Source organism: Saccostrea echinata, unplaced genomic scaffold, assembly GCF_033153115.1.
Source record: "Saccostrea echinata isolate AGI-Se365-2 ecotype Australia unplaced genomic scaffold, CSIRO_AGI_Sech_v1 ptg000001l, whole genome shotgun sequence".
Lineage (NCBI taxonomy): Eukaryota > Metazoa > Mollusca > Bivalvia > Ostreida > Ostreidae > Saccostrea > Saccostrea echinata.
In genome coordinates this window covers 50767999-50791440 of record NW_026889750.1, presented here as the reverse complement: position 1 = coordinate 50791440, position 23442 = coordinate 50767999, and positions in this window count along the sequence as shown.

Sequence of the window (23442 nt, the reverse complement as noted above, 5' to 3'; positions counted from 1 at the left end):
AATTAACATTTAATATTAAAGCCTTATCGATCAAAGACAAAGAGTCTTACTGGATTTCAGGTGTTTATCTATTTGTTCTCTGTAAATTTTACCAAAATACTTCGCCTAGATAATATTTTTGTCCTATTCCATATGACAGTCAAACTCGTTTCAGAAGTAGTCACGATAAATAATATGTTTGATATCGATTTTAATGTAGGTTTTTCCATTTACTGTTTATTGAGTTTTGAGAAATCGCCATCCCAGATATATTTTTATTTCTGCTTACAAAAAGATTTAGGTTACCTACATCAACATGACTGATTCTTAGCTATCGATCTCATGCATTATTATACACTTATATTTCTACGTATATCAGATTCTAATTTTGATGCATTTTGCTGTCATGGATACAATCTCGTAAAATCTCATTTGAAAATGTCATTTATACAACTTTCGCTTAGATTAAATGAAGTACTAAGAAAGATATTGTTCAGATATGTGTATGGATTTTTTTAATTTGGTGAAAAGACCTTAAGAGTTTTAAACGCTGACTAGAAGCTACTTCTGTTCTTTGTCTGTTGAGTTTTATTGCAATAAAACTTGCGGCTTTTATCATTAAAAATAGAAGTTGAACTCAAAATAGAAGTTGAACTCAACCTCATTAAAAAAACCAGAAGTCTCTGATGAGACTGTAGCTCTACTGGTTGTATTTATAAAGGAAGATAAAAGTAGCACTTGGACTTGAAACTTTGCAACAGCAATAAATAGAATAATGATCCTTGGTTTAGTCTCTTTTTGGCAAGATTTATTATTATATCAGACTAAAACTGTAGGAAGATTTATTATTATATCAGACTAAAACTGTAGGAGGAGTAGCCTTTTAAAACAATTTTACTGAAATTTTGATTTAAGTAACCATGGCAAAATCATTCAACAAAATCAAAAAAACAATAACACCAATTATGTATCTCTGTAGTCTACTTGTATGCCACATTATTCTGAAATCAGACAAAAAGTGTAGGAGTAGCGTTTTGAAAGTATTTCAAGAAAATTTCTATTTTTAGTAACCATGGCAACACCATTCATCAAAATCCGAAACTGGTACAGAGAATTATGTATCTTAGTGTAGTTTACTTGTATGCTTAGTAATACTAAAATCATACCAAAACTGTAAGGGTAGCATTTTGAAGGTATTTCAAGGAAATTTCTATTTTTAGTAACCATGGCAACAATGTTCATCGAAATCAAAAACCGATACACAGAATTATGTATCTTAGTGTAGTCTGCTTGTTTGCCAAGTTATATTGAAATCAGATCAAAACCGTAAGAGGAGTAGCATTTTGAAAGTATTTCACAGAAATTTCTATTTTTAGTTACCATGGCAACATCGTTCATTGAAATCAAAAACCGATAAACAGAATTATGTATCTTATTATAGTCTACTTGTGTGCCAAGTTATATTGAAATCAGATCAAAACTGTAGGAGGAGTAGCATTTTGAATGTTTTTCACAGAAATTTCTATTTTTAGTAACCATGGCAACACCGTTCATTGAAATCAAAAACCGATACACAGAATTATGTATCTTAGTGTAGTCTACTTGTGTGCCAAGTTATATTGAAATCAGACCAAAACTGTAGGAGGAGTAGCATTTTGAAAAATTGTTTACAGACGGACGGACAGACCGACAGACAGACAGACAGACGGACGGACGACGGACACATTACTATTGCATAAGCTCTTCTGGTCTCTGACCAGTAGAGCTAAAAATGCATGTTACTCTTTTTCTGATTGAAAGGGAAAGTACTGTGACAGAAACAAAAGACAAAATTCCGTAAAGAAATGTTTCAAATACAACTTTTCTCTCAAAAAATGGAAACTTATTGGAAGAAGTAAGGTCCTATAAAAGACTTTCAATTTATTACAATAAAAACTTGGGAGTTAACGAGCACTGTACTTGTGGTATCTTCGCTCCTTCAGAAGTTAGCAACACTGATAAAATGTTTGAAAAATAGGTCAACCTTGAAAGTCAAGGTCATGGTGTCAAATATCATAGCACATTGGGAAATATTTTGACACAGGTAATGCATTGTCAAATATGAAAGCCCTATCCTATGTCTTCAAAAGAAATCACCAGTTAAAATTTTTGAAAATTAGGTCAAACATGAAGGTCAAGGTCAATGGTCAAAAGTCATAGCATCCTCAGAAACACCTTCTCACTGGTAATGCACATGTCAAATATGAAAGCCCTATCTATTCTCAATCAAAAGTTATACGTAAAGATATAAATTTCGAAAATTAGGTCAAACTTCAAGGTCACGGGGTCAAAAACCATAGTATGTTTGGAAAGGTCTTGTCACATGCACATGTCAAATATGAAAGCCTCATCTCTTCTCAATCAAACGTTATAAGTGAAGATAAAATTTTTGAAAAGTCAAAACTTCAAGGTCAACGGGGTAAAAAATCATAGCATTTTTGGAAAGATCTTGTAAAAGGTAATATACATATATATAATATGAAAGCCCTATCTTTTCTCATTGAAAAATTATGACCAATTTAAATGTTTTAAAAAAGTAGGTCAAATTTCAAGGCCACGGGGTCCTAATTCATAGTATATTTGGAAAAGTCTTGTCACAGGAATGTTTATGTGAAATATGAAAGCCCTATCTCTTTTCATTCAAAAGTTATGACCAAGGTTAAAGTTTTTGCGACACAGACGGACAGACTGACAGACGAATGAGATTTAATGTCCCCTCTCTTTCGCGAAGGCGGAGGACAGAAATAAGAATAATGATAATTAATTGGTTTGGGAAAAAAAACTTTGTTTATTGTTCTATATGAAAACGGTGAAGATAATGTAAAATGAATGTAAAAAAAATGATCGATCTTAAAAAAAAAAAAAAAAAAAAATCAGTAAACAGGGCATAAAACACGGACCATGGAAATCCCAGAGGTATGATCATGTGCCTAAGAGGAGTAAGCATCCCCTTCCAACCGCTCAAACCCCGCCGTGAAGCCTAGGTATTTGATAAGGTAGAAAGATTTTGAATGTTTTAAGATGAAGGTGCGTATAATCCATTTACTTTTTAAGTCAGTGGCATCATGTAGAAGGAAATTCAAGTCTCTCAAAATATTCACCCATAAATCATCACACCACATCAATGTCAGTATTTATAAGTCCGCATTCTTTTTTGTCAATTATTGAACAACTTAGTGGGATATGGGTGATTATAGCGCACCTTAAAAAAGGCAGAAAGAGTTTAAACCATGGCTGTTCCTGTTAATGAATATACCATAGTCGTGACAAGTTGATGGAACTATTAAATGTAAAAAAAGGTTTTAAACTGTCACGCAACACTAGAGGGACAATAGTCATGCTAAGACACCTCTTAAAATTCGTTTTCAATTTGATATTTTGTTTCTGTCTAGACTCTTAATGAATTTAATGCATACATCAGAAAGAAACAGCTTTCCATGTTTACTTTTTATTCACACTTCCTCTCAAATGCTGTTTTAGGTTTACTGGTCACAGACAAGAAAGGGTAATTTTTTTTCAGTGTCCATCTGTTTGTTTGTTAGGCCATTATTTTCACACTGAACTTCAGATTTTTCTATTTACCCGGTCATGACAATTAAAGAGCATACGACGGGTACGACCTGACAGAATGCTAACTCCCCCATAGCACCTAATCTCACCTCTGGTTTTAGAGGTCCGTGTTAGTTCTGCTCATAACCTGTATTGTTGAAAAGGAATTTTGAGTACGGTCACTGTTTTTTACCTTCATCTGTAAGCTATTTTTAACAAGAGGCCCATGGGCCACATCGCTCACCTGAGCACATTGGCTAGGCAAAAGCACAAATCAGTTCAGTATTAAAAAGATTGCCGGGGGGGGGGGGGCGCTTGAATTTTAAACTACCTGATGATGCTTCCATGTCAATATAACAAATGGCTTTGTAGTACTTGAAAAGATTTTAAAAAAAAATTCCCATATATTCTTTTGTAAAAATTTGATCCCCCCTTGTGGCTCCTCCCTATCCCAGGGGTCATTTTAACAAACTTGAATCTACACTACCTGCGGATGCTTCCATATCAATATGACTAAACATAGCTTTTCTGTTCTTGAGAAGAAATATTTTTTCTGTATGTTCTTATGTAAAACTTTCGACCCCCCACTGGGCTCCACCCTACCCCCAGGGGTCATCATTTGAACAAAACTGAATTAACACTACCCGAGGATGCTTTCATATCAAAATGACTAAACATGATTTTCAGACCTTGAGAAGGAGATATTTTCCTACGTAAAATTTTCGATCCCCCATTGTGGCCCGACCCTATCCCCGGGGGTCATCATTTTAACAAACTTGAATTTACACTACCTGAGGATGCTTCCATATCAAAATGACTAATCATGGCTTTGCAGTTCTTCAGAATTAGATATTTTCCTATATACTTCTATTTAAGACTTTGATCCTCGATTGTGGCCCCGCCCTACCCCCATGGGTCATGATTTGAACAAAATAGAATCTACACTACCTGAGATTGCTTCCACATAAACATGGCGAATCAGGGCTTTGCTGTTCTCGAGAAGATTTTTCCTATATATTTCTATGTAAAACTTTGATCCTCCATTGTGGCCCCGCCCTACCCCCCGGGAGTCAGGATTTAAACAAACTTGAATCTACACTACCTGAGGATGCTTCCATATAAATATGACTCATCATGGCTTTGGTGTTCTTGAGAAGAAGATTTTTAAAAGTTTTTTTCCTATATATCTCTATGTAAAACTTTGATCCTCCATTGTGGCCCCACCCTACCCCCGGGGGTCATGATTTAATAAATCTTGAATCTACACTACCTGAGGATGCTTCCATATAAATATAACTCAACATGTCTTTGCTGTTCTTGAGAAGAAGATTTTAAAATGTTTTTCTTATATATCTCTATGTAAAACTTTGATCCTCCATTGTGGCCCCACCCTACCCCCGGGGGTCATGATTTAATAAATCTTGAATCTACACTACCTGAGGATGCTTCCATATAAATATAACTCAACATGTCTTTGCTGTTCTTGAGAAGAAGATTTTAAAATGTTTTTCTTATATATTTCTATGTATAACTTTGATCCTCCATTGTGGCCCCACCCTACCCCCGGGGGTCATCATTTTAAAAAAACTTGAATCTACACTACCTGAGGATGCTTCCATATAAATATGACTCATCATGGCTTTGCTGTTGTTGAGAAGAAGATTTTTAAAGATTTTTCTAATATATTTCTATGTAAAACTTTGATCCTCCATTGTGGCCCCGCCCTACCCCCGGGGGTCATGATTTGAACAAATTTAAATCTACACTATCTAAGGATGCTTCCACATGAGTTTCATCTTTCCTGGCCCTGTGGTTCTTGAGAAGATTTTTAAAAGATGCCATTAATTTTTCACTAATTCTCTATTATCTCCCCTTGAAAGATGGCGTGACGCTTCATTTGAACAAAGTTGAATCCCCTTCCCCCAAGTATACTTTGTAGCAAGTTTGGTTGAAATTGGCCCTGTGGTTCTTGAGAAGTCGAAAATGTTAAAAGTTTACAGACGGACGGACAGCTAGACGGACGGACGACGGACAAAAAGTGATCAGTAAAGCTCACTTGAGCGAAGGCTCAGGTGAGCTAAAAATGTCTTCCTTCGCAATTTTTTCTTTAAATCGGATTTCATTAAATAAAGCTTTCTACAACCATAAATTATGTGAATATACATAATCCATCGTCGCAAACCACGGCCAAAACGTACGATTCTCTCCCATTCTGTAGGAGAGAGCTATATGCGGACTCCGGACCGTTGCTGGAGACGATGACTTAATCCTGTACACTGACTTTTTATTTCGATAAATGGTGTGTTGACAATGATTGTTCGTAACATAGAAACACATTTTTTATTATATACCCAACTGTTTGTCACTCAGTTTTACTGTTGAATTTACGCAATCACGAGACGATGTGATCCGACGTTCCAGATCACCACACTGTGGTTTTCTGAATCCATATCACCCCTCTCTGAAACTGATGACGTAGTACACAGATAAATGACGTTTTTATTCTCGCGCATCAAAAAGTTCCTTGACAAAATGGTTTGTTTAATGGATAAAAGTTATGTAATTGATCCAAAAAGTTTTTCCTTTTATCATATTTTGCTAGTTGTTAAGGGGTATATAATAAATTTATCATTATAACAGTAACTTGATCCGAAGATCCGTATCACGTCTCGTTGACAGGCGCGGATCATCAGATCAAACTCGACGCTTCGCGTCTCGTTTGATCTGATGATCCGCGCCTGTCAACTTGACGTGATACGGCTCTTCGGATCAAGTTACTGTTATAAAAATATATATAAATATTCTCATATTGATATTACAATTGCGTTTTAGAGGAAATTTGATTTAATCCTACAAAATGAATCAAACTTATAAAAATATCTCAATTATAACAAAATTCTCTTTGATATTTCATCTAACATTAACTGTATGTAAAATCACCAAATTTGCAAAAATCTCACAGATATAATTGTTTTTGTTTATGAAACAGCAAATGCACGCCAAAGAGGGCAAAAACTAATCTTTTCTTTTCATTTTTTTTTTCATACGAGTGGGTCTTAAGTCTTTTTTTGTTGTTGTTGTTGTTGAAAGTTTACCCTCAAAGTATGTGTAAAAATTATATTTTTGGTAAACAAAAACATGTAGCAATGCCCACTTTACCTTAAAAAATGTATACTTTTATGACACAACATTCTTTCAGAGAACTATTTGAAGTCTATTTACTCGAATGTCATATCACAAACACAATTTAAATGCCACTATACGCCTTATTCCCAAAGAGAAACGATACTCATGGTTTTTATTGCGTGGGTTCGAAACGAAAGAAAACCATATTTTTTTTAACTATATGAAAAAAAATTTTGCCGAGACTTTTTTCCGCAGAAAAGTTTTGTTTGTCATAATTTTATAACTTTCAGTGATAAGATCTTTAAATTCACAAATACAATTTTTACAAACTTGAACTTTTAGGATTTTTGCACGCCTTGTTCGCCCTCCTTTTCGTTGTCAAGGGTTTCAAAGCTTCTAGTATTGGACAGTATTGTGCCATATATTTACGTACAAAAGTAAAAATAGAGTTATGATTTTGACACTATCATTAAATTTATCGCAATAACACAGTCATATCATACAAGTGTTTTACTTCTTTAGATAGTTTACAACTTCTACCATCGATCAATGACGTCATATGTAAAATATCTGTCGCCATTTCAAATTAAGTCGAAAAAAATATTTTAAGAACATTTGACTGTACATTATTTATTGTTCTTAGACGATATTTAAAATTACTGTTCAATTATTTTGAAAATTTTCATAAAAACTTGCGGCTTTTCAACTTTATATACAACAATTCCCAAGATAAATTAAAGCCCATTCTTTTTTATATCATTGACAGCTGCCTTTTCAATAAAAATAGAACTCGTAAATTTACTTACATTGTCATTGGTCATTTGCAAAATTATTTTGTTAAAAACATTCTGATTCTCTGAAGTTGCTATTAAAAAGATGCTTGAGTTTCTGATTGACAGTATCCATGTGGTTTTTGGAGACCAGGTCTTCCAACAATCTATTGAAATTCCCATGGGTACCAATTAGGTCCCGTTATTAGCAGACCTATTTTTGTATTCATATGTAGCAGAATTTGTTCAAAATCTTATACGTGAAAAAAAGAAAACACTTGGTGTGGCCTTCAACTCGACAATTAGACATATCGATGACGTATTGTCAAATAAGAATGGTTATTTCCATTCTTCTGTCAATACGATATATTCCGGTGAGCTTGAGATAAAAGATACTACAGAGTCTGACACATCTGTCTTATATTTGGATTTTTTTTTACTAGAAAAAGACGTTAATGGTAATCTAACAACCAAGCTTGATGATAAACGTGATGACTTTAACTTTTCAATCGTCAACTTCCATTACTAATGCAGCAATATACCTTCATCACCTGCATACGGGGTTTGAGCATGCTCTACGTATGAACAATTTCTAAAACGAAGTAAGTTTTTGACAAACAAGTTGATGAAACAAGAGTATCAGCAGTCTCGTTTAAAGTCATTTCGTAAGTTCTATGGTCGTTACAATGACCTTGTCAGCAAATACAATTTATCATTAAGTCAAATGCTGACTGACGTTTTTCATACTAATTGTTAGGCCATTATTTACACACTGAATTGAGCACGCAGTGGGTGTGACCGGTCGGCAGAGGATGCTCACTCCTCCATGGCACCTGATCCCACCTCTTATGTTTTAGAGGTCCGTGTCTGCTCTGCTCCAAAAGTTGTATTGTTTAATGGACTTTTGAGCTTGAATACTGTTTGTTATCTCCATACATTTCATTAGAATTGTACATATATTTTGTATCTCTTATCCCTCTGTTCTACTTTTGGTTACTTGTACCCATCATGGCTGGCAAAGTTTGTGAAACTGATAAAGTTAAAGAACCTACTAGTCCACTACTCAATCCTCCAAAAACAGAACTTGGAGTTGGAGCCAAGCTGAAGACTCCTACATCAGAGAAAATTTATTCATTCATGGGAAAGTTTGCAAATTTGGGAGTTGTTCCGAAAGAAAAGTTGCCAGCAGATTTAAAGAAGTGGATGAAAATGAAAGAAAAAGTGAGCAAGCTCACATACCCAACGCTCCCCCAAAACTTGACAAAGCAACACGTACTGAATGGCACAGTGCATTTTAAATACACAGTATAATTCACAAAGGGGCATTACTTGCAAAAAATCATCACATCAAAACTTCTTGCATATAAGGACATTCAAATCTTTGTATGTTACAAATTTAATTGGGCTGAAAGTTTCTAGATAAATAATGGAATCAAAATTTCTTGGTAATATACAAATCTATACATTATGTCTGAGAACTATCCAAGATTTCGTGTGTGTGTTAAATCATTAATATTTTGATCTCAAAATCAATAGGGGTCTTTTAAGGTCATAAAATATTTCACATAAAATTTCATTACGACGGCTGATTCTAGTGGATTTCCTTATTACCTAGCTGGAAATTTTCTTCAATAATAGGCAAAACTCTTTGGGCAAAAATAATGGAATTGGAATTTCCTCGTAATATGCACATCTACACACTGTGTCCTAAATATCTGCAAAGTTTGACGAAATTCTGTGCGGCGGTTTAAGAGGAGTTGCGTTGACAAGCTGTTCATCTCTATATTCAAGATATGGCTAAATATCTGCTAAGTTTGACGAAATTCTGTGGAGCAGTTTAGGAGGAGTTGGGCTGACAAACTGTTCATCCCTGTATTCAAGATATGGCCAAAAATCTAAGTTGAAAAGTGCCGAAATTCCCAGAAAAAATAAAGGAATCGAAGTTTCCTGGTAATATGCACATCTACACATTGTGTACTGAAAAGTTTGACGAAATTCTGTGCAGCGGTTTAGGAGTTGCGCTGACAAAAAAAAACAGGATTGACTGACGGACGGACGGGTCAAAAACATTATACCCCCCGCAACTAGGTGCGTGGGGTATAATTAAGGAGCATCAGCTTAAACTGCAACAGGTAAAATACACAAGTAACAAAAATGACAATGAATCACCCACATAAAGTAGTTCTGTTTTCAGGAACGGAACCTAAATCAGGTTATACAGCTTATGAATGAAGTTTAATGTCTGTTGCGACAAGAATATGACGGTGATGCGGTTCTCAATGCAGAGAGATCTTTACGTGAAGAAGCTGGACTTGTGGCTTTGCGTCTTGACCTTAATGCTACTGTGCATGACATTATTCAAAAACTGTACAGTATTTGTGGTAGTGGACAAGAAGGAAGAACTAAGGACTGAATTCTATGCATCAAGACAAAAACCAGACGGTCGCCCGCGTGGTGCAGTGGTTAGAGCGTCTGCTCTAGAGTCGCGAAGTAAGGAGTTGATCCTTACGTCGCGGGTTCGAATCCCACTGTGGGACGTGGAGACCGGTCCTTCGGATCAGACCGCATAAACCGAGGTCCCGTGTCCCAGTAGGTGCTGGCATGAAAAAGATCCCTCACTGCTCAATGGCCGTAAGTGCCCAGTATAGGAAAAAATTTGCAGCTCTCCACCGGCAAGTTGTGGCGTCTCCATATGAGTGAAAAATTCTCGAGAGGGACGTTAAACATCATACAAACAAACAAACAAAAACCAGACGAAAATATTAAGGCTTGGAGCTGCCGTTTGGAGGGCAATATTGGCAAAGGGGTTGACCAGGGAATCATTCTACGTAGAGAAGTAGATGTTGTGGACCGGGTTAAAACCATCACTGACAAACATTTCTGAACACAAATACGACACTATTAAAGACGTTGATGGACTTCGAATGGCACTGCGACAAAGGATGAATCGTTTGAACGTCCAAATCTGCCCCCCCCCCCCCGATAATTTACAAAAAATTAAATTAAAGATTTTCTACATATTTTTGCCTCAATGTTTCCATCAAATATTATAGTTTATTAATTTCACTTTCAGCTTTTACTTCCTTGCACTATTATTAGGTATTTATCTTATTAATATAGCAGGGGTACGTTGTTTACATCGATTTCTCATAGACTTTAGGCCACACCCCCATTTTGTAAGCACATTTTTTATATGAGCGCATGGATGTTTCAAGTTGTCGTAAATACGGTCAATGTAAAGAGTTATACTAGTCATTTACATTCATGAAAGAAATTGAAACAGTCTTGCGCTCATTTGTTATTTTCCAAAAAGGTGCAAAATCACGGGTGCTCGTCTCTACAGTAAAGGCACCTTGTTTACAAATTTCAACCCGTCTTTGACCTCATGAATAACAAAGCACTGAACACGTGATTCAAACCTATTCACTTTCACGCTTTGAGCACAACTATGCGACACCGTCATGATCATGCCCCAAGACCATAAACTGAGAACAGACTTAAGTCAAAATTTCAAACTATTATAACTTATGAAATAATTTTGATATTGAAACAAAATTTTCATCATATATTTGAATTGAAATATTACACAATATTGCAAATTTTTAAGCAAATACATTAGATAAAACTCAAGATATTAAAAATCAAAATTTTGACTTAAGTCTGTTCTCAGTTTATGGTCTTGGGGCCATGTCTAGTGTCTGCGAACTATCGATGGTCAAATCATTTTCAAATGGGTAATTAAAACTCTGGGAGAAAACTTTTTCATGATTAAGTTGTGTTCAGATTTTTGATTTACTTGTTATTAAACGTTATTTCAGTCGATTTTGTTTGGTTTATTTTTCGGTATATATCAATTCATATTGTAGGCCTGTAGCATATAGCTTGCACTTACTGCTTGTGTCTCATAAATACAGAATTTTAAAATCTAAATTACTGTGTGTATATATTATACATTTGCCTTTGTTCCTAAATATACATCAGTGCTACGGTCATTGACTCTTGGAAGATATTAAAGATTTTTTTTCGGTTAAAACTGTCATTAATTTTATAGACCGTTATTTGAAAAACACCAATTCATCATATCTTTAGAAAATTAAATGTTTGTTACGAGTGCACAAATGCATACTTCTAATTGAAGAAAAATTGAAGTACGGAGCGCTAAAAAGACCTGTGTATCGAATGAAAAGTCACTGGATGAAATCATTTGCACAAAATGCACCCCTTCTTTAAATAGAAGGAAGCTACGGGTTTCTTCTGACGACACTGCAAATGCTATAACTTTTTACATCGACACAAAATCTCACAAACATTTTTTTTTTGCAGATCATGTAAAAAAGTCCATGTTCGCAGGTATTTTTAAAGCATAATGTTTAAAAGCAAGAAAATGCACTTGTATGACCCTTTCACATGTCCGATCAACTTACATTGTATAATTCAAGATTTAGAAGAAAAAAAAATCAGTAGAATGGAAAAAGGGCGTTAAAAATACCTTTGAGTGATTTATTATTTATCTTACTACAAGGAGAGAGTCTGTTAAAATAAAGAAGAGGCCCAAGGGCCTTAACGGTCACCTGAGTATGATACAACAATTAAGAAGTTAAATACACTGATAGATGAAGCATTGTTGCCCTAAAGCAAGAGAAGTAGGAAGATCAGGATCAATAAAATAATTAGTCTAGTATTCAGTATCAACTCATAAATTAAGTTCTAATCTGTCCCCCACTTAACACTATCACCATGCAGACTATTACCAAACTATTAGTGCTTCTGTACTATTTTTAAACTCATATTAAGACCTCTAGCATTGACCTCTCTTATGGTCTTTGAAGAACTTTTAATAAGATAAGTTATTTTTGTCTCATTTTTATTTATCTATTACTTACAGGTCTACCTGATTAATAAAACTAAGAAAGTACTTTTTTAATCATACGATAAACATTCTTGCGTAATTATCTTATTCTATTAACCTTTCAAATACATTATTTACAGTGATTAATTATCAAAGATGAATGGGAAAGGGGAATAACTTCTCTCAGTAGAATACAAATTAATAGAGCCCTGCCCAAGACCAGAATGCTTAGACCAATGGTCCAGATGTTTAAAAATCTGGTAGAAATACGCTTACTCATATCATTTAAACTTTTACTAAGTTTGCTTCCGATATGCCCAGAAGCAGAGAAGAATTTCACAGGTACAATGCATTTTCACTACAGATTCAACAAAGCCTTACCCTAACACCAGAACCCAAGACCAGGGGTCAAGAAATTTACAAATTTGGAAGAGTTACCCTCATCATAACTATGGACTTCAAAGATTTAACACTTATCCACTATATTATCAAAAGCCCCCCCCCCCCCTCGTTATGCTAGAAGCCCCGACCCTAGGACCACAAGATTTAAAAATTCTGTTCGAAGTTCCCATTTTCATCATAGCTAAGCAATTTATTTATCGGCTCAACACTAAGGAGCAGACAGGATTAATTAATGATTAATTAATAAAATTAATGCTTTTTCACTATATAATCAATAGAGCCCCTCCCCCCTCCTCAAGAACCCCAAAAACTGAGGCCATATATTTAAAAATTTTGGAAGAGGCATCCTTGTCTATCATAATCATGCACTTAGTTTGTTTAAATAATCTCCAGTAGCAGAGAAGAAGATTTTCAAAGAATCAATGCATTTTCACTATATAATCAATAGAGCCCCACCCTTACACCAGAACCCCTAACCCTGGGGCCATGAAATTCACAATTTTTGAAAAGGCATCCTTATGCATCATAACCATGCACTTAGTTTGTTTAAATAGTCTCCAGTTGCTGAGAAGATTTTCAAAGAATCAATGCATTTTCACTATATAATCAATAGAGCCCCACCCTAACACCAGAACCCCTAACCCTGGGGCCATGATATTCACAATTTTTGAAAAAACATCCTTATGCATCATAACCATGCACTTAGTTTGTTTAAATAGTCTCTAGTAGCTGAGAAGATTTTCAAAGAATCAATGCATTTTCACTATATAATCAATAGAGTCTGCCCTAACACCAGAACCCCTGACCCAGGGGCCATGGCTTTCACAATTCTGGAAGAGGCCCACCTCCTCATCATAACTATGTACTTAGTTTATCACCTTAATGCCCAGGAGCAGAGAAGATTTTCAAAGAATTAATGCATTTTCACTATATAATCAATAGAGCCCCGCCCTAACACCAGAACCCCTGACCCTGGGGCCATGAAATTCACAATTTTTGAAAAGGCACTCTTGCTCATCATAACTATGTACTTAGTTACTTCATCTAATACCCAGGAGCAAAGAAGAAGATTTTCAAACAATTAATGCTTTTTCACTATATAATCTATAGAGCCCTGCCCTAACACAAGAACCCCTAACCCTGGGGCCATGAAATTCACAATTTTTGAAAAGGCATCCTTATGCATCATAACCATGCACTTAGTTTGTTTAAATAATACCCAGGAGCAGAGAAGAACATTTTCAAAGAATTAAAGCATTTTCAGTATATAATCAATAGAGCCCCGCCCCAACACCAGAACCCCTGACCCAGGGGCCATGGCTTTCACAATTCTGGAAGAGGCCCACCTCCTCATCATAACTATGTACTTAGTTTATCACCTTAATGCCCAGGAGCAGAGGAGAAGATTTTCAAAGAATTAATGCATTTTCACTATATAGTTGATAGAGCCCCGCCTTAACACCAGAACCCCTGACCCTGGGGCCAAGAAATTCACAATTTTGGAAGAGGTACTCTTGCTCATCATAACTATGTACTTAGTTACTTTATTAAATATCCAGAAGCAGAGAAGATTTTCAAAGAATTCATGCATTTTCACTATATAATCAATAGAGCCCCGCCCTAACACCAGAACCCCTGACCCTGGGGCCATGAATTTCACAATTTTGGAAAAGGCACTCTTGCTCATCATAACTATGTACTTAGTTCCTTTATTTAATACCCAGGAGCAGAGAAGAAGATTTTCAAAGAAATAATGCACTTTCACTATATGATCTATATAGCCCCACCCTGGGGCCAGAACCCCTGACCCTGTGGCCATGAATTTCACAATTTTGGTAGCGGGCTCAATGCTTATTACAATGATGCCAACAGTTTGACTGCTTGATGTCCAGGAGTAAAGAAGAAGATTTTTAAAGATTGCATTATTTTTGGTGGTTTTAGCCCCACCCCTCAGGCCCCGGGGGGCAAGGACCATGAAATTCACAATTTTTGTTCCCCTTCACCCATAGATGCTATATGCCAAATTTGGTTGAAATTGGTTGAGCGGTTCTAGAGAAGAAGTTAAAAATGTTCAAAAGTTAACGCACGACGGACGACGACGGACGAAAACAGATAGTAATAGGTCACCTGAGTGACTCAGGTAACCTAAAAAACAAGTACAGGAATGGATTTCGAAAATGCATGTATTATGTATTTCTTGTAGCACTCGGATTTTGCAAAATTATATATATGTATGAAATAAATTCTAATTATGTAATAAGCTTAAATGGATTTATTATCTCTTTTTTTTTTTTTTTTTTAAAAAGGTTTCTTTAAAGTAAGAAAAATAGTGCATCCTTCGTTATACGTTCTGTTTACAAATTCCATTGTGTAATTAATGTATAAATAATTGACGAATTTCTAGTAAATCATTTCAAATACAGCTCGTAAGTTAAGCAGAAAAAAAATCAAAGCCTGCCAAATTAAAAATGTATGCTTATATTTTGTCGGTCTCTAGCACGAAAAAAAGAGAGTTTTTAGGTGTCAGTTTATCATAAAACTTAGTACACCTCGAACACACGCTAATGTATTCATAATAATCGCACGCTTGATAGACGCTCCGCCTTCTCATTCAAATAATACAATGACCTACATAGCTGTAATGGCGAAACCGGGATTTTACAGTGAAGTATACGATTTTATTTAATCGATATAATGTATATATTGAAAGTCTCTTTCCCAAAAAATCTTTTACGAGTATCTAAACAGATTATGCTTGAAGACTTTAGCTATAATATAACAATTTTCAGATTTGAAAAGGTAAAATTCTGCATTTAAAAAGGGGCGATAAAGCAGTGTTATGAAGATTCATTCTTTGACCAAAATAATCAAGACAGTGTTACGAGGGATACAAAACCAAATATTTCTAGGTCGATTAGTGCTCCATCAGAGGACTTGCAGGTGTGTGTTGTTTTACGTCCTGTTCGAGAATTTTTCACTCATATACAGACGTCACCATGTACCGGTGAAGGGCTTCAAAGAGCTAGGTTCACTTTATGCATAAAATGGCCCTGTAGATAAACCAATTTATCCACTAACACACTATGTCCCTTTCTCAACATCAATATAATATAGAGACTTGGCGCTTTCAGTTTGTATATAAAAGTTTCCTCTAAAGAGTCCAAGTACTCGAAAACAGGTTGTGTGAAATTGCGATGTTCTTGAATTTTGCAGAAAACAGGTGAATTTGAGAACCTTCAACAAAGAATTAAAATATGAGCACACCCCTCGATCCAAAAATTAAAATATAATTTATAATCTTAATAAGCAGTTCTTTCGTAATATATTTGCACATTTTGGATCGGAGGTTGTGCTGTATACGAAATATTGAAAAATAGCATCATATTTTGGCCATTTTTGAAGAAATATTCGGGATATGTGAATAATGACGCAATGCATGACGTCATAATATGCATTGACTATCAAGAAAATTACGTCATTTTAGTAGAAATTCAGTCACCAAGTATTTAAGTGATATTTATTGCCTTGTTGAGTAAAACTATGCAGTTTTAATTTTTCAGAAATTTACAGGGCCAAAAAAGGCCCTAAGTGGCCCTTACTCGGCTCTGGAGGACTTTAATGTTCCCAAAAGTAGGTCCAGTCAAAATACCCCCAGATCTTTTTTGAGAACTATCTGAAGTAAGCATTTCAACTGGGAGCAAAGGATCTCGCGCCTCTAGATACTGGGTCACCAGTGTCAAGGATAAATGAATCATATTTTAAGGAACATTTTCAGACTCCACTCTTGACATTTGATACCCCCTGAATATTGAGTGTGCAGATGGTAAGCAATTACCTTATTTAGGATACATAGAGACTCGTATCCAGATACTAGGACAGAACATCCATGTATCCTTCTAGTGACACCTGATAGCAGGTATGGCTGACAAATCCCTATTCTCATGGGAATATCTTTCTAACAGATAGATTAAAGATAAGTTTTGGAGACAGATTTTTACAGGAATATGATTTTACATCTCCATGGTACCTGGGGTTCAGATGCGTTACACTTCAAGAATAATTGCCGAGGAAAAATAATGGTAGACTAGGCTTAATTCGTAGCGCTTAGGATAGAACTGTCACATTAACCCCAAATTCATACGTTACAATTACTGGATATACAGTCATCTCCTTTAGCGAAGGACTACTGAGATTTAGATATTTAACCTTGTGTGATTTATTAGCTCTACTGGTCAGAGACCAGAAGAGCTTATACAATAGTAAGGTGTCTGTCTGTAAATATTTTTTTCAAAATGCTACCCCTCCAGTTTTGGTTTGATTTTCAAGATAACGGCACACAAGTAGACTACACTAAGATGCATGATTTTTATTTCAATGAACAGTATTGCCATGGTTACTAAAAATAGAAATTTCTGTTAAATACACTCAAAATGCTACTCCTCTACAGTTTTGGTCTAATTTCAATATAAATGGCACGCAAGTAGACTACACTAAGATACCTTTATTCTGTATATCTTTTTTTTTATTTCAACGAATGTTGCCATGGTTACTAAAAATAGAAATTTCTGCAAAATACTTTCAAAACGATACTCCTCCTACAGTTTTATTGATTGTATGTTGTTTTACCTCACATTCGAGAATTTTTCACTCATATAGAGACGTCACCATATACCAGTGAAGGGCTTCAAATTTTGACCTTTATTCGGCATTTAGGGCCATTGAGCAGTGAGGGATCTTTATCGTGCCAACGCCTGTCGTGACAGGGGACCTCGGTTTTAAGGTCTCATCCGAAGGACCCAGAACTTTCACTTCAAAGTGCCGAGCGCATGGCGAAGGAACAGTTGCTACCAAGTTTTTATAGACTTAGGTCAGTCGCGGCCGAGATTCCTACTCACGACCTACCGAACACAGAGCGAGCGCTCTACCGACTGAGCTACCGTGACGGTAATCCTACAGTTTTATATTAGACTTCAATACAATTTGGTAATGAAGTAGATTACACTAAGATACATGCTTCATTTTATCGGTTTCTGATTTTGATGAACGGTGTTGCCATGGTTACTAAAAATAGATTTTTTTGTGAAATACTTTCAAAATGCTACTCCTCTTACAGTTTGATTTCAAAATAACTTGGCACACAAGTAGACTACACTTGTTCTGCCTCAATGCAGCATACTCGGGTAGACGTTACCCTTGTCTTGCCAGGTCCAGTAAATACAACAATAAACAGTTTTCTGTTTATTTATAACAAGACATGAAAGGGTAAAATACTGAAAATAAACAACACATCACAGTATGCTCATAATAATAACATCATAATTGCTTACATATATCTGAATAAACTTACAAATATAATTTCTCATGTTGACCATTTTACGAAATGATGGTACACGTTCGAATTTCCTCACCGGAAATAATGTAAACATTGCAAAACTATTATTCAAAATAATTTTAGCCACATACAGAGCATACAAAATACCCAAATACATTACTTAAACCATGGGAACACATACTCAGCTGCAATTATACAACAAGATGACCGAAGTCGTGAGCAGCCATGCCATGCTGCTGAACGTATAGGCGCATGTAAAACAGAGAACCTAAAAATAGAACACAATAATCCGGAAAATGTCAGAACACTTAAATTCTTGATTCTGTAAATAGGTTTTTGATTTTGATGAACGGCGTTGCCATGGTTACTAAAAATAGAAATTTCTGTGAAATACTTTCAAAATACTACTCCTCCTACATCTTCGCTAGCCAAGGATTTCTGATCCGCTACTCTCCTCACAAACCCTTGGCATATGGTGCTGTCAAAAGACGTGAATGTTTACGCCACTTGATCTCGAATCTTACCACATTTGCACAGATTGCGTCATCGATAGAAATAAAAAGCAAATTCAAACATTAAAGTTTTTAGAGAATATAAAGACTTCTTAACCATAAGAAGAATGGATCTATCGATGTTAGTATTTTTAACATTACAACAAGGGCAATCGATATTCCACCCAGGGCAATCATCTGTGAAATTCAACCTTCAGCTTCCAGTATTATCAAAATCAGTGACAAGTTCAGACAATGATGGAAAAAATGGAGTTTAACAAATCTGATCTACTAGTATGTGATGAACAATTTAAGCAAGGACTTCAACTCATCAGGCTCCAGGGCCATAAAACTTAGTCAGCTCACTTTTGAGATAAATCTAAAACTCTCGGATTCCGGGCTTAACTTAGACCGACTCACTTTTAGTGTGCCACAAGTAATAGCTTTTCAAAAAAGCTTGCCTGACTAATCAATCAAGATCTATGGAACGTATAGGCAAGAGAGGTGCTAAACGTTTCCGTCATCAAGGAGCGACATAGTTGCGATACTTCATTACACAAGATGTACAATTGACTTTCTCAAATCTCATAACCAAATACATGTACTACAGATTGACGAATATCTAAGACCGGCCACTATTCAATCATTTATCAGTTAGCCCACGGGCTGAGAAGTTACGTTGGGATGAAACTCTAAGTGCGATAGCGTAGATTATAATTTTGGGGAAAATAGTTAGATGATTCTAAAGAAATTCATATTACATGTACTCTCTTACTAGAGGGCGCGCTTCTCTGGTTAGTGATAGATTGATGAGACGGCCTCTTTTTATAGACTGGTCTGTTTTCCGTCGTTCTCGACGTCGAAGTAAATTATGAACAGTTCTAACTGCCTTTTCTTGAAGTGTTTGAGACAAAAATGCTTCAATGCTGCTCTAGAACTCACAGTAAATGGACTGTACACTTTATAGCTAGAGCAAAACAAGATAATAATACCCCCCCCCCCCCGATAAAACTCACGCGCTGATGATCTTACCATATACATGGACATGTATTACAAATGAGTTTAAAAATACATCTTTATGTACAGTTTTAAAATTGTTTATCTTTTCTTTTCAATCGATTTCAGGGCCTTTCTCATAATTATAATTATAACGTGCTTTTATATGAAATGAAAACTAATACAGATCATGATGTCTTCTTCATTTTGTCGATTCTTTGCTTAGAACCTTACGGGAGTTAAGCCCATTCCTCTATGGGTACTGACCTACTCTTGTCACTATCCTTGTTCATGAAAAAGCATGAAATAATATGCTACTGGCTGACTTTCTAAGCTTTTTTAAAAACCTAACCTTGTAACGCACTTTATTAATAAATGTAATTTTGAAAGAAAAGGTGGGAAACAGACTGAATCAAGAAGGGATGTCCCATTTACTAGGTCGAAGGAGTTTGTTTATGATTGGACTAGTTCACTTATGGGGTAAATAGTAAGAATAATCAGCAAATCCATTCCTTTAGTGTTGCCTGCCCATATACAATGTGTTCTTTTAAAAATGAAATAAAATTTACTGTTAATAAAACATCTGAATCTTAAGAATCAGGTCAAAAGAATAAACGTTATTTATTTCCATAGAAGTTATCACACCCATTCAATAGAACAATCCAAGAAAAAGGCGCGAAGATAATTTACATGTGACATTTGGAGCGAAATGATTGTGTCACCCCTTTTGTAGAAGGCAAATGGACTGATCCAGTAGTTTAGAAACGCAGAAAAAATGTTACACGGACATGCCCGTACAAAGAATCGCAAAGAATAAACATGTGCATACAAAAAACTGAAGGAATTAAACACAACATTATTTTGCATCAGTAATAAGATTCTTTCTTCTGCAAGCTGTATTTGTTGAAATGCAGGTAACAAATTCCAGTGTAAATCAGCTTCCAGAATATCTAGTTCATTAAGAATGATCGCTTAGTTTCGGATCTTGAAAAAATTAATCCTTATACTGCCTTACGCACGTGGCGTCAGGCAATAAAGAGAACTGAGTTCATTTTTAATTCCCTCACTTGAGACAGAAACTGAGACCAAACTAAGCAGGATATCAATTGAATTGTTGGCTATTGTTTACATGTGATGGTGCCACGCCCACTGGGTATTGTGCAATCTTTTCAAAAAATAAAACTGTTTCAAACTTTTCTTTGTTTTTTTGTTTTCTTTTCATAAAAATTTAATTGTTACGTAATTTACGTCACCTGTCGTCCGTTGTTGCAAAACGTAAATGTGGCCAAGGAAGACAGTTAGTAGTTATGAGCCCTTTTGGTCCAAATTACAAAAAGAAATCCTCATTGAGGAAGCATCAAAGCGGCGCGATGTCCTACACGGAAAGTTTAAAGGGTCTCAGTCCAGGAAAGCGGAGAAAAACAGGGCATGGGAATAGATCACGGCTGCAGTGAATGCGTAAGTTTATAATTAATTTTAATAGTAAAATGTAAAAAAAAAAAAATGCATGAACATGATTTTATTCACAAAGACAAATAATTTATTGTAGTTAAATATATGGAGATAACGAACAGTATTCAAGCTCAAAAGTCCATTAAACATTACAAAATAGGTGTAGAGCAAACACGGACCTCCAAAACATCAGAGGTGGGATCAGGTGCCATGGAGGAGTGAGCATCCCCTGCCGACCGGTCACACCCGCCGTATATCATTCATAATGACTCAGAAACAAACAATTCACAAGAAATTCTAATATTTTTAATGAACACTTTACAGGAATTTCAAGTAAACTGTTACTTGATCTTCCAAACTGCCGATTTAACCCAGAATTGTTAAGACAATTCACAAAATCTAAACTTGGTAATGAAATTTTTTTTAGCCGTAATTAAAGTAGTTAATTTGTTGAACGGGCTTGATGTCAATAAATCGGCAGGCGTTGATTTCATAGGACCTCGTCTCCTAAAACTATCAGCTAGTATCATTGGTAAATCAGTCACTCATTTAATTAATGCTAGTATCAGTAAAGGAATTTTTTCCATCGAAGTTGAAGCAAGGTAATCTCATAGGCATAACAATTTTGGATTTCAGCAAAGCTTTTGATTTAGTGAGTCATGATATTCTTATAGATGAATTAAAGAATTACAATTTTGATGAATGAAATATATGGAGATAACGAATAGTATTCAAGCTCTAAAGACCATCAAACATTACAAAATAGGCGCAGAGCAAACACGGACCTCCAAAACATCAGAGGTGGGATCAGGTGCCATGGAGAAGTGAGCATCCCCTGCCGACCGGTCACACCCGCCGTGTGCTCCTTGTCATTATCTCATATTTTTACTGTCCATGCAGAAACCCGTTTTATATAAGAACTTACGAATAACATGAATGAGACTAACAATTAACTTTAGCTATTTTTAACGTCCCACAGTGGGATTCGAACCCGCGACGTAAGGATTAACTCCGCGACTCCAGAGCGAACGCTGTAACCACTGCGCCACGCGGGCGACGTCTGTCCAAGTGATCATGTCTGTAAATTTGTAATGGAGGTACACAAGAGGCTCATACCTGGTATAAAGGTTGCTTGTGACTTGATGGTGTGTTATGACTTTGACCCAAGATCATTTGATCAAGTTCAAGGTCACTTTTAGAAAAATGTATAAATCCCTGTCCTTACCATATCATGTAATGGAGAATATTAGAAGTTCAAACTTATCACAAAGATTGCTTGACTTGCAACTGAGGGTACTGGTATGGACCTTAACCCAAGATTATTCCAGGATTTTCAATCACAACACTGACCTGAAAAAAAAATATCAGAATTTAACCCCCCCCCCCCCCCCACTTCATTGGCATTCACCTGAATTTTTTTTTTATCGTGCCCCCTTTAAAAAAGGGTATACTAAAAAAAAACCGTACAGCATAAGAATGCTTTAAGAATAATTATAAATTTTATGACTAACATGGCCTTGCTTTTTGAAAGATTTTTTTCCTGGATTGATCAAATTTTCCATAATGCATGTTTTAAACATGCATTTTGGAAGATTTGATTCCAGATTTCAATTCCACTGTAGCTACTTTTTTGTTTATGGGTTTTACATATCTATGCAAAATATTTATGAGAAAATACACAAGAATATTTATATTTCTTATTAAAGCTTCAGTGTTGATTACACATATGTGAATATGACAACCAAGATTTGATGCCCGTACCAGTGTATATTACAATATATATGTATTTGCCATTAAGTTGGCTATTTCTGTATAAAGAGATGTCTGTACTTTTTATGATCTAGAAAAAAATATAAACACCTCAAATTGAATCAGATGCTACTGTTTTGTATTTAAATTTAAAATTGCAATCCAATTAATCGTATCCACACACAGAGTCTGCTTATAGCTTTCTTCTCCAAAAAGGGAGATCATACATTTTGGCCATTTCGCAATTTACTCAAATTAAGGAATGCAGTAAAACACTTTTAAAATCATCAAACTTACAGTGAAAACTTACTTTTGGAGAAATTATATTCACTGCAAATAGTACATTGTTTAATTGCAAATACTAGTAGTGCAAATTCATGGTTATATCCATTTAATCCGATTTAAAAAAAAAAACCGGGGTGTATAAAAATGGTAAAGGTATGAAACGCCTAACGTAGGGTACCCATATTCGCTAATAAAATATTTTTAAATTTAATTCTCTTAAGTTTTACTTTCTATTCATATCTATTCATATTCAATCAGTCTACCTTTCTACCAAAGTTCATTCCGAAATTCCATGTACTTCCCGAGATATGGTGAAATCAAATCCAAAATTGACCTACTTTTTTTTACGCGACATTATCTTGGGCCCTGGTTATTCACATGTACACAGACGGTGTTTGAACTGCAGTACACAGCTGCATAGTA